Below are 12,270 nucleotides of genomic sequence, written 5' to 3'. Positions count from 1 at the left end.
CCATGCTTTAAAGTTAGAATTCAACAACAACACAAATTGCAGAAACCCTACAATCTTGTGGAAACTGAACAATGCACAATTGCACTATTCCTGGGTCAAGGAAGAAATAAAAAGGAAATTAAAGAGTTCATAAAATTCAACGAGAATGACGACAAACATACACAAACTTATGGGACACTTTGAAAGCAGTGCTAAGAGGAAAATTCATAGCACTAAGTGCCAACATGAAGAAACTGGAAAATAGTCACACTAGAGAATTAGCAGCACAACTGAAAGTTGTAGAACAAAGAGAAGCAAACTCTGGAAGAGTAGTTGCAAAGAAATAATAAAATTGAGGACTGAGGGCTAGAGAGATAGCTCAGAGGTTAAGTACACTAGCTGCTCTTTTAGAGTTACTGAGTTCAATTCCCAGCACCAACATGGTGGCTCACAACCATCTGTAATGAGATCTGGTGCCTGCTTCTCACCTGCAAGGATACATGCAGGAGGAACAATGTATACATAATAAACTATTCTTTAAAAGAATTGAGGACTGAAATCGATAAACTAGAAACTAGGAAAACAATACAAAGAATCCAAGTAACAAAGAGTTGGTTCTTTGAGAAAATCAAGGTAGACAAACCTTTATCCAAACTTACCAAAATGCACAGAAAGAGAACATGCAAATTAACAAAATCAGAAATGAAAAGGGGGCATAACAACAGACACTGAGGAAACCCAGATAATCATCAGGCCATACTTCGGAAACCTATATTCCACAAAATTCGAAAATGTAAAGAAAATGAGCAATTTTCTGGATAGATATCACTTACCAAGATTAAATCAAGATCAGATAAGCAATATAAATAGACCTATAATCCCTAATGAAATAGAAGCAGTCATCAAAACTCTCCCAAACAAAAAAAAGTCAAGGGTAAGATTGTTTCAGGGCAGGAATCTACAAGAATTCAAAGAAGAGCTAATACCAATACTCTTCAGAGTATTCCACACAATAGAAGCAGAGAGGTCATGGCCAAACTTTAATTATCTTGGTAGCCAAGCCACACAAAGACACAACTAAGAAAGAGAACTTTAGGCCAAAATCCCTCGTGAACATTGATGAAAAAACATTCAATAAATTACTGGAAAATCGAATCCAAAAACACATGAAAAAAAATCATCTACCATGATCAAGTAGTCTTCATCCCAGGAATGCAAGGATGGTTCAACATATGAAAATTCAACAATGTAATCCACCATATAAACAAACTGAAATTGAAAAAAATCATATGATCATCATCTCACTAGATTCTAAAACAGCCTTTGACAAAATCCAATACCCCTTCATGATACAGGTCTTAGAGAGATTAGGGATAAGAGGAATATACCTAAGCATAATAAAAGCAATATACAGCAAACCAACAGTGAACATCAAACTAAATGGAAAGAAACTCAATGGGATTCCTCTAAAATCAGGAACAAGACAAAGCTGTCCACTCTCCATACCTCATCAATATTGTGCTTGAAGTTCTAGCTAGAGCAATAAGACGACAAAAAGAGATCAAGGGGATAAAAATTGAAAAAGAAGTCAAACTTTCACTATTTGTAGATGATATGATAGTTTACATCAGTGACCTGAAAAACTCTACACAGAAACTCCTACAGCTGATAAACACCTTCAGCAAAGTGACAGGATACAAGATTAACTCAAAAAAAATCTCAGTAACCCTACTATATACAGAATATAAATTGGCTGAGAAAGAAATCAGAGACACATCGCACTTTACAATTGCCACAAACAGCATTAAATACCTTGGGATAATGATAACCAAACAAGTGAAAGATCTGTATAACAAGAACTTCGAGTCATTAAAGTAGGAAATTTTAAAAGATACCAGAAAATGGAAAGATCTCCCATGCTCTTGGATAGGTAGGATCAATGTTGTAAAAATGGCAATCTTGTCAAAAGCAATATACAGATATAATGCAATCCCCATCAAAATCCCAGGACAATTCTTTACAGACCTTGAAAGAACAATACTCAATGTTACATGAAAAACAAATGACCCGGAATACCCAAAACAATACTGTACAGTAAATGAACTTCCAGAGGCATTACCATCCCTGACTTCAAGCTCTATTATAGAGCAGTAGTCCTGAAAACAGCTTGGTATCAGCATGAAGATAGACAGGTATATCAATGGAATTGAATTGAAAAACTGATATGGTCCCACACATATATGAACACCTGATTTTTGACAAAGAAGCTAAAATTATACAATGGAAAAAAGAAAGCATCTTCAACAAAAGGTCCTGGCATAACTGGATGCAGACATGTAGAAGACTGCAGATAGGTTCATGTGTATCATGTGAGGTGCACTCTCACCCTGAACTCTTGGGGAAGGTCTAGGCCCTGCCCTATATGAAATGACAGACTGTGGACACCCCCCATGGAGGGCCTCACCCTCCATGGGGAAATGAGGGGGTAACGGGGAGGGGGGATTGGGGGGGAGGGCACGGGAGGAGGGGAGGGAATGGGAGAGGGACCTGGAACTGACTTGTGAAGCAACCTCGTTTCTTATCTAAATTTAAACTGGAAAATAAAATATAAAAAAAAATCTTAAATCCAAATGGATCAAAGAACTCAACATAAATCCAGCCACTCTGAACCGCTTAGAAGGGAAAGTAGGAGGTACCCTCAAACAAATTGGTACAGGAGACAGCTTCCTGAACATACCACCAGTAGCAAATACACTGAGATTAACAATTAATAAATGGGACCTCCTGAAACTGAGAAGCTTCTGTAAGGAAAAGGACACAGTCAACAGGACAAAATGGCAGCCCACAGAATGGGAAAATATTTTCACCAAGCCCACATCTGACAGAGGGCTGATTTCCAAAATATTTTTTAAAAACTCAAGAAACCAGTCACCAAAACTACAATTAATCATTTTTAAAAGTGGGGTACAGAACTAAATAGAGAATTCTCAATAGAGGAATCTAAAATGGCTGAAACACACTTAAGAAAGTGCTCAACATCCTTAGCCATCAGGGAAATGCAAATCAAAACAAATCTGAGATACCATCTTGTTCCTGTTAGATGGCTAAAATAAAAAACACCAATGACAGCCAGGCGGTGGTGGCACACTCGGGAGGCAGAGGCAGGCAGATTTCTGTGAGTTCAAGGCTGGGCTGGACCAACAGCCTCCAAAACAATGCAGAGAAACCCTGTCTTGTAAAAAACAAAAAACAAAAACAAACAAACAAAAAAAAAACACCAATGACAGTTTATGTTGGAGAGGGGAACACTCCTTCACTGCTGGTGAGAGTCCAAACATATACAGCCACTTTGGATATCAGTATGGCAGATCCTCAGGAAAATGAGAGTCAGTTTACCACAAGATGCAGCAATTTCATTCTTAGGAATATACCCAAAAGATGCACATTCATACAACAAGGACATCTGTTCAACTATGTTCACAGAAGCATTATTTGTAATAGCCAGAACCTGGAAGCAACCTAGATGCCCCTCAACTGAAGAATGGATAAAGAAAATATGTTAAATTTAACAATGGAGTACTACTCAGAAGAAAAAAAAACAATGGAATCTTGAAATTTGCAAGCAAATGTATGGAACTAGAACAAACCATCCTGAGTGAGGTAACCCACTCAAAAAAAAAAAAGACAAACATGGCATGTACTCACTCATATACGGATTTTAGACATGAATAAGGGGAGTGCCAACCTACAGTTCCACTGTTAGAGAGTATGGCAAACAGAATCAAGCGACTGATGGAAGCAGAGGCAGATACCCACAGCTAAACACTGAGCTGAACTCCTGGAACCCAGTGACAGAGAGGGAGGACTGATGAGCAAAGGGGTCAAGACTGGGCTTGTTTAACCCACAGAAACAGCTGACCTGAACAAGAAGTAGCTCTTGAATCCCAAACTGATGGCTAGGAATTCAACATGGGACTGATCAAGACCTCCTGAATGTGGGTGTCAGTGAGGAGGCCTAGGCAATCTATGGGGCCTTGGGTAGTAGATCAGTATTTATTCCTGGCATACAAATGAACTTTGGGTGTCCATCTCACAATGAGGAATGCTCTCTGAACTTAGACTCTCGGAAGAGGGCCTAGGCCCTGCCCTGAACAAAATGACAGATGTTAAGAGAAGCTTTTCTTTGTCAGCCGCTTTGGTTTATCACCCGCCAGTCGCCTAGGCTCTGCCACATTGTAGTCCCCAAATAAAAACACAAGACGCTGTATTAATTATGAAGCTGTTGGCCTTGCTTGCTTCTTACTAGCTAGCTCTGACTTAAGTAATCACCCCATAATTGTTAATCTAAGTATGTTTCTTACCGGACAATATTTCCAGGCTTCCTACCCCCATGGCGTTACATGTTGACTCTCTGTGTTTCTCCTTGCCAGAATCCTCCTGGACTCCTAGCCCCACCTATCTAGATTCCTATTGGCCAGCAGTAATTTATTGACATATACACAGGACTTCCCCAACACCTCCTCTTTTCTGTTTAAATAAAAAGAAAAGTCTTAACTTTAACATAGTCAAATTGTATATGACAGAACAGTTATCATGTAAGAACACAGTTACAACATTTTGTCTATTAACATTTAGCAAGATCTAAAGAAAATATCATCTATCTCATTCTTGTGAGTCCAAAGTCCTATATGTAGCTTATCTTTTATCATAACTAAGGAAAACTATAACTATCTGTCTTCAACTCCATCAAAGACCACAGAAGGATAATATATAAACACTAGGATTGACAGAGACATCTTACTGCCTGGACAGTCACCCGAAGTTCCTCTGTAACGTTGGGGCATCCATCTTCAGCCCATAGGCCACAATGTGTCCAGAAGATTTCTCAGCAAAGCAGGAAATTTCAAACTGTCCATCTGCATTGGCAGTCTGTCAGTCATTTCTCTGTGTAATGCAGAACGTTTCCTAGACTCTTCCATGAAGCAGGAACCCTGTAAGACTGAGTTCAACAGTCACTTTCCTGTGGGTCCTGCGTGTCCAGATTATACAACAACAGTCAAGCAGTACAGGCAAGAGCAGTTTCTTGCCCAAATGGCTAATCTTGCCATGTTGAAAGCAAACTCCATAACAAGTTTCTTCGATGCCCATCTTCCTCTCAGACGTAATTGGTGCTGCCAGGAGCAGACATTTCTCATTGTCAAGAAAAGCCCTAAACCATTTTAAATGCCATTTTCTGAAGGTCTTTGAGAGGTTTGAAGACTGTTTATCTATCTCAAATATTTTTCTGTATATCTAGAAAACCTAACTAACCTAACTATAAGTTCTGACTATTACAAGTAACTATCTATAGTCTGTATTCAATTATGCATTACGTTTTAAAAGATCAGTATAAGCACAATACTTAATCAAGAGGAGAAATATACATATCACAAAATTGACCTTGAATTTGTATTAATAAATGAAAAACAATACCCATACCATAATTCCCCTTTTTTCCATTAACAAGAGATCGGCTGTGATCATTAGCCAATTATAAACAATCCCATTTAAATGAAAACAAAGATTTATAAACAAGATGGGAATTGGGACGTCGCTCATTCCAAACTGCTTCCTGCTGGAAGGGGGTGCTGTTCATACCATGGGGATCATGACAAAACTCAGAAACCTGTATAAATCCATATTTTCAGGGTCTGTAAAGCTGCATCATCTTAGCTGTCTCAATAGTTGGAACACCTGGTCCACTGCTTCCGGGGGTCTTGGTTCGTCAAACCACAGAAGTCTGGAAGAAATCCTCAGCTTTTTATGTTCTGTGGAAACATAAATTAAAACTCCTTTTCCGAGTAACATATCCTTATACTTAAATTTTGAGGTCAAGGCATTTTCAAAAGATATAAGTTGAATTAATTCAGAAGCATTTATAATCAAGTGTACTTTAGCATTTCCTTCCTGAGTAATCAAAAAACTGAAAAACACAATAGTATACAGTATCCAGACTCTCTGTGTATTTTCCATCTTTGCGTGGCTTATTTATTTATCTATTATTACTTTATTTCTTTCACTTTTATTTCTTTTTCTCTGAGACAGGGTTTCTCTTTGGAAATCCTCCTGCCTCTGCCTCTGGAGTAAATCCTACCGGCATGCGCCACCACAACGCCGGCTTTTGTATTTATTTACCGCTTTGTCGTTTCATTTTCTCTCTCAATCTCACGTATATTTTTAAACACACTGTAAACCTTTAGAGATTTTCTTCATCCAAGTCTGACTTTACTGTAAATCTTTATGTTTTTCTGACCACGTGTCTTATCTGTAAAACCGCGGCTGTTTTAAACTGCCAGTTTTTTTTTTCTCAAGATGGCGGGCGTAAGCGTGACTCCAGCTTACCGCCTCAGTCCATGCTGACATCCAGCAAAAGCTGCCACTTCCAGCTGTATGTATACCCCTTTAAATCATTAGCAGAGTCTCTTAAAACAACCTTGCTGGTTTTTTTTTCTTTTTATTCCGAGTCAGGAAGACTCCGGTAAGCGAGCCACGTGAATCTCGGCTTGTTGCTAGCAAAACAGAGCACACCTGAGAAAATGCTGCTACCAAAATCTGTGCTTCTCTCTGTTCTTCTGTTTCTAAAATTCCTTTAAAGCTTTTGTTATTTTGCATGGAAATTCGATCCCGCTCCTGACAACCATTCTGTTAAGAGAAGCTTTTCTTTGTCAGCCGCTTTGGTTTATCCCCAGCCAGTCGCCTGGGCTCTGCCACAGACAGACTTTGAGTATCCTCCATGGAGGGCCTCACCCTCCCTGGGGAATGGAGTGGTGATGGGGGGAGGGGCTGGAGTGTTGGTGGTAGGGCATGGGAGGAGGGGAGAGAGAGGGAACTGGGATTGATATGTGAAGCAACCTTGTTTCTAATTTAAACTTAAAAATAATAAAATAAAGTAAGACAAAAACAAATAAACCTCCCTCATTCGAGGCTGATGGCCTGCTGCTGCCCCTGCAGAAATGCTTCCATTACCCACAGTCCTTCCCCAGATGAGACCAATGTCCTGGGTGCTGGCTCCTCATTCTCACTCGGGTCTATGCCAAAGATACAAAATTTGGTGTGGATGCTCAAGCCTTAAGGCTTCAAGGTGTATACCTTTTAGCTGATACTAGGTGTAGACCTTTTAGCCCATGCTGTAGCTATTATAATGGGGTCAAAGGGAAGAACGGTGATTATTGAACAGAGTTGGGGAAGTCCCAAAGTAACAAAACATTGGGTCGCTGTTGCAAAATCATTGATTTAAAGGATAAATACAAAAATATTGGAGCTAAACCTGTTCAAGATGTTGCCAATAGCACAAATGAAGAGGCTGGGGATGACACTACCACAACTACTGTTCTGACATGTTCTATTGCCAATGAAGGCTTTGAGAAGATCAGCCAAGAGGCTAATCCAGTAGAAATCCAAAGAAGTGTGATGCTGTAATTGCTGAACTAAAAAAAAAATAATCTAGCTGGGCGATGGTGGCATATGTCTTTAATCCCAGCACTAGGGAGGCAGAGACAGGCAGATGTTTGTGTGTTCAAGACCAGCCTGGTCTACAAGAGCGAGTTCCAGGACAGTCTCCAAAGCCATAAAGAAACCCTGTCTCGAAAAACCCAAAATAAATAAATAAACAAATAAATAAAGAAAGAAAGAATCTAAACCTGTGACAACTCCTGAAGAAATTGCTCAGGCTGCTACACTTTCTGCAAATGGAGACAAAGACATTGGAAACATCATTTCTGATGCAATGCAAATGGTTGGAGGTAAGGGCATCATCACAGTGAATGATGGAAAAACCCTGAATGATGAATTGGAAATCATTGAAGGCATGAAGTTTGACAGAGAATTTATTTCCCTATATTTCATTAACACATCAAAAGGTCAAGATGTGAATTCCAAAATGCCTATGTTCTATTGAGTAAAAAGAAAATTTCTAGTGTCCAGTCCATCATACCAGTTCTTGAAATTGCTAATGCTCATCAGAAGCCCTTGGTCATAATTGCTGAAGATGTTAATGGAGAAGCTCTAAGCACACTGGTTTTAAACATGTTAGAAGTTGGTCTTCAGGTAGTAGCAGTCAAAGCTCCAGGTTTGGAGGACAATAGGAAGAACCAGATTAAAGATATGGCTATTGCTACTGGTGGTGCGGTATTTGGAGAATAGGGTCAAAATTCTAAATATTGAAGATGTTCAAGCTCATGACTTAGGAAAATTTGGAGAGGTCATTTTCACCAAAAATGGCACCATGCTTTTGAAATGAAAGGGTGACAAAGCTCAAATTGACAAATGCATTCAAGAAATTAATGAGCAGCTAGATATCACAACTAGTGAGTATGAAAAGGAAGAGCTGAACGAGAGACTCGCTAAACTTGCAGGTGGAGTAGCTGTGTTGAAGGTTGGAGGAACGAGTGATGTTGAAGTGGATGAGAAGAAAGACAGAGTTACCGATACTCTCAATGCTACAAGGGCAGCTGTTAAAGAAGGCATTGTTCTAGGAGAGGGCTGCGCTCTGCTTCAGTGCATCCCAGTCTTGGATTGATTAAAGCCTTCTAATAACAATCAGAAAATAAGTATAGAAATTACTAAAATAGCACTCAAAATTCCTGCAATGACAGTTGCAAAGAAAATTCTTCAGAGTTCCTTGGAAGTTGGTTGTGATGCTATGCTCAGAACTTTCTGAACTTGGTGGAAAGGGGAGTCATTGATCCAACAAAGGTTGTAAGAACTTCTTTACTGGATGCTGCTGCGGTGGCCTCCTTGCTAACTTCAGTAGAAGCTGTAATGACCAAAATTCCTAAAGAAGAAAGGGACCCTGGAATGGATGCAATAGGTGGAATGGGAGGGGGTATGGGAGTGGCATGTTCCAACTCTTAGAATGGTGCTTTGCCCTTATCAATGAACTGTGACAGGAAACTCAAGGCATGTTCCTCGGCGATAACTACAGAGAAGTCACGTGAAGAAAATGATGAAGAGAAGGTTGACTGATCACTATAACCATCAGCTACTGGTTTCCACTGACAATACATAATGGTTTACTGCTGTCATTGGCCATGCCTACAGATAATTTATTTTGTATTTTTAATAAAGAAATTTGTACATTCCAGACACTGGGTGCAAGAGCCATATACCAGTGTCCTGCTTTCAGCTTAAATCCCTGAGGCAGTACTACTGTTCTGTTACAGATGAGAAGTTCAGAAGCAGCCTTTCTGTGGAGAGTGAGAATAATTGTATACAAAGTAGAAAGTAACCAATTATGTGACAACTTTTGTGTAATAAAATTTTGTTTAAAGTTAAAAAAAATACAAGAACTGGGACCTGGAGAAGGATTTGCTGCTGTGCTTCCCTAGGGCCTGAGTTCAGTTTCCAGCACCCATATCAGGAAGCTCACAAGTGGCTGTAACTCCAATTCCAAGGAATCTAATGAACTTTTTAAGTCTCCAAGGGCACTTGCACAAAGATCTCACACATGTGTGTGCACTCACACACACACACACACACACACACACACAGAGGGAGAGAGAGAGAGAGAGAAATATTTTTAAACCAAATCATTGATTACATGGAATGATTGCTAAATGTGAGCATATAACCTATTCCATGAGTATATTTCTTTCCCATTACAGAGTTAATTTATGTCTATTTTTATACAGGAAATAAAAATTCACTCTTACTAATATGGTTCTGTTCTGTTCTGCACTTGATGTTAAAGATTTCAGATGGAGTTGAATGAAGCTTCCTTAAATCAAAGCTGCCATTTCCACCAGTCTCAAGTCCAGGAAAAATACCCTGGAAGGGATCTAGGGAGAAAGTATGTCAGAGTTCAGCAATGGGTCCATAAAGATAGTAGATTACACATGGATTTGGAAACAGAATAATAGAACAAAACTCTGTCCTTAGTAAGCTCAAATTATGGTATATACCTTGAATTGCATAAGGCACAATCCCAAACTAGGATTTGTAAGTGTGAACATGCTATACTAATTTGTAAGAGGAAAATCTGGATCTTTCTCTTCCTAAATGTGTGTGTAGAGGTCTGAAATATCCCAAGGTAGGTATTTCTCAGTGTCTCAGTGACAGTGCCTCTTGTACATATATAATATGGTATACTAAATATAGTTATACATCACATGTGTAGCCTAATAGTTACTAATAAGTTACATGAAACCTCATATTATTCAATAGTTAATGAAGAAATAATACGATATTTAATGCAATGTTTATATCTATCCTTCCACCAAAAAAGTCTCTTTTAACTTATCTTCATGGATTTGGATGTATTATCTAATTTCTCTGCATCTTACTGTTGTGAACAGTTAAATAGATATAATAAAGCTATATAGCTAAGTGCTTGTGAAGAAAAATATGTTCAGAGTGCCAGTTAGCAGACATAGGCATTATTATTCTTTGTTATGCCACTTTCATAATATCATTAGTAATAAAATTTCATTTGCTAACATTTATGATCCCCAATTCTTCAAGTGTTCAACCTTTCTAGTTCCAGGCACTATAATAACCAATGCAATGTAAGCAACAAAGGAAAAATGGTTATCAGAAATGCAGCTAGTTTACTCAATGGAGAGAGAAGGAGGGGGTGGATGGAACTTTGGATAGAGTGTGGAGTTAAAGAAGAGACTACAGTCTTTACAACATGTTCCCAAGACAGGATGCATTGCTGCTTTTCTGCATCCTCTGGGTAGATGGTACAGCACAGCTGGACACAGAATTCAGAAAAAAAAGTAACTTCTGATCACCATTGGACTCATGACCATGACACTCTCCTTGCTTGCTTGACCTCTCTCTTGAGAAAGTGTTGTGTTCTAGTCAAGCAAGTTTTGCTGCATACCTTCCCTTCTCTCTTTTACCATGTATGTTCAGTTAAGATTGATATCCTTACTGGAGTTCTCACCAAGTCAAAGAAAAATCACTCCCTGGGAGCAACGAAGCATGCCACTATCACATGCTGTGGGCAAATAGCAGCTAAATGACACACTATACTGCTCTCTATATATATATTATTGTTTCAGTTAGGTGTATTTCAGATGATAGTCAAGATGACACTGAGCTAAATTACAGCCATAGCCTGTGCAATCAAGACTATTCTTATTATTAAAAAATGGAAGTCCTCAAATCATTTCACACTGTACTTTGTTCACTGTTATTTTCTCTAAGAACAAGGAAAATGTATTCTTATTTAGACTTATTTGAATTAACAAGATTTACTTCCTTCTTGATAATTTATGTGTAATTAATCTTTTGACAGAACTGAGAAAAATATTAGATGAACCACTTAATCATGAGTCTTGTCAGCGCCCAAGTCCAGCCTAGACTTGCTAATGGGAAACTGTTAAACCCAAGACGCTGTGGATAGCACTGAGGCTCTGCCTCAGAGACACTGACAAAGACCTTCCTTGGAACACTTCAAATATCTGAACACACATGCAATGAGTCTAGGAGTTCTTGTTACAAACTAATACAGCATTCACATTCACAAACCCTGGTGGGGCACCCATGCAATTCAAGGTGCATCTTATAGAAAAATGATTTTGAAAAAGAAGATGACATTAAAATTTCAACATGGATTTACTCACCAAAAATAAAATACTAATAAAACTTGAATTAAAGAACTGAATTTTTTTGGTTTTACAAGACAGGGTTTCTCTGTATTGTTTTGGAGGCTGTCGGTCCAGCCCGGCCTCGAACTCACAGAGATCCGCCTGCCTCTGCCTCCGGAGTGCTGGGATTAAAGGCGTGCACCACCACCGCCCGGCTAAGAACTGAATTTTTTACAAATATTGCTTAAGTGATATTTAAACAACTATTAGCATCACAAAATTCTGCTTATGTAATTTCTCAATCTATTTCTATAATATTTCTTTCATATATTTTGCTGATAATTCTTGAATTAATAATTCTCCATGATAATTCTGTATGAAAAAAGGATAGCCTATCTGCCACATAATCAAATAGCATTTCATCTCATGAAAATTTTGAATGAGCATTGTGAGAAATGCATTCTCTATTACATTGCTGTGTGTCTGAATCATTTGAACATTCCACAAACAAGCTTCCAGTTTATTCTGTTAAGATCTGACATAAGAAGACACTTTTGCACTGCAGAGTGGCATCTAGCCCTACATTATTTTTTGTGTCATGGTGTCTGTCTTAGTAAGTGCTTAGAAGGCAGGCCTCTAATAGGTTGGTTGACAGATACGTGTGTGTCACACAAACATCCTCTCTCCTGAAAGACTTATTCTCATGCTTCAGAGCATTAGT

At 38.7% G+C, this 12,270-nt stretch overlaps 1 pseudogene; it reads left to right on the top strand.

The window, feature by feature from the left end:
• The first annotated feature begins 6,971 nt into the window (after positions 1–6,971).
• LOC101843543 lies at positions 6,972–8,871 on the top strand (annotated as a pseudogene).
• Positions 8,872–12,270: the final 3,399 nt, after the last annotated feature.

Source organism: Mesocricetus auratus, unplaced genomic scaffold (genome assembly GCF_017639785.1).
Source record: "Mesocricetus auratus isolate SY011 unplaced genomic scaffold, BCM_Maur_2.0 Super-Scaffold_4256, whole genome shotgun sequence".
Taxonomy (NCBI): Eukaryota; Metazoa; Chordata; class Mammalia; order Rodentia; family Cricetidae; genus Mesocricetus; species Mesocricetus auratus.
This window is presented reverse-complemented; position numbering and strand designations above follow the sequence as displayed.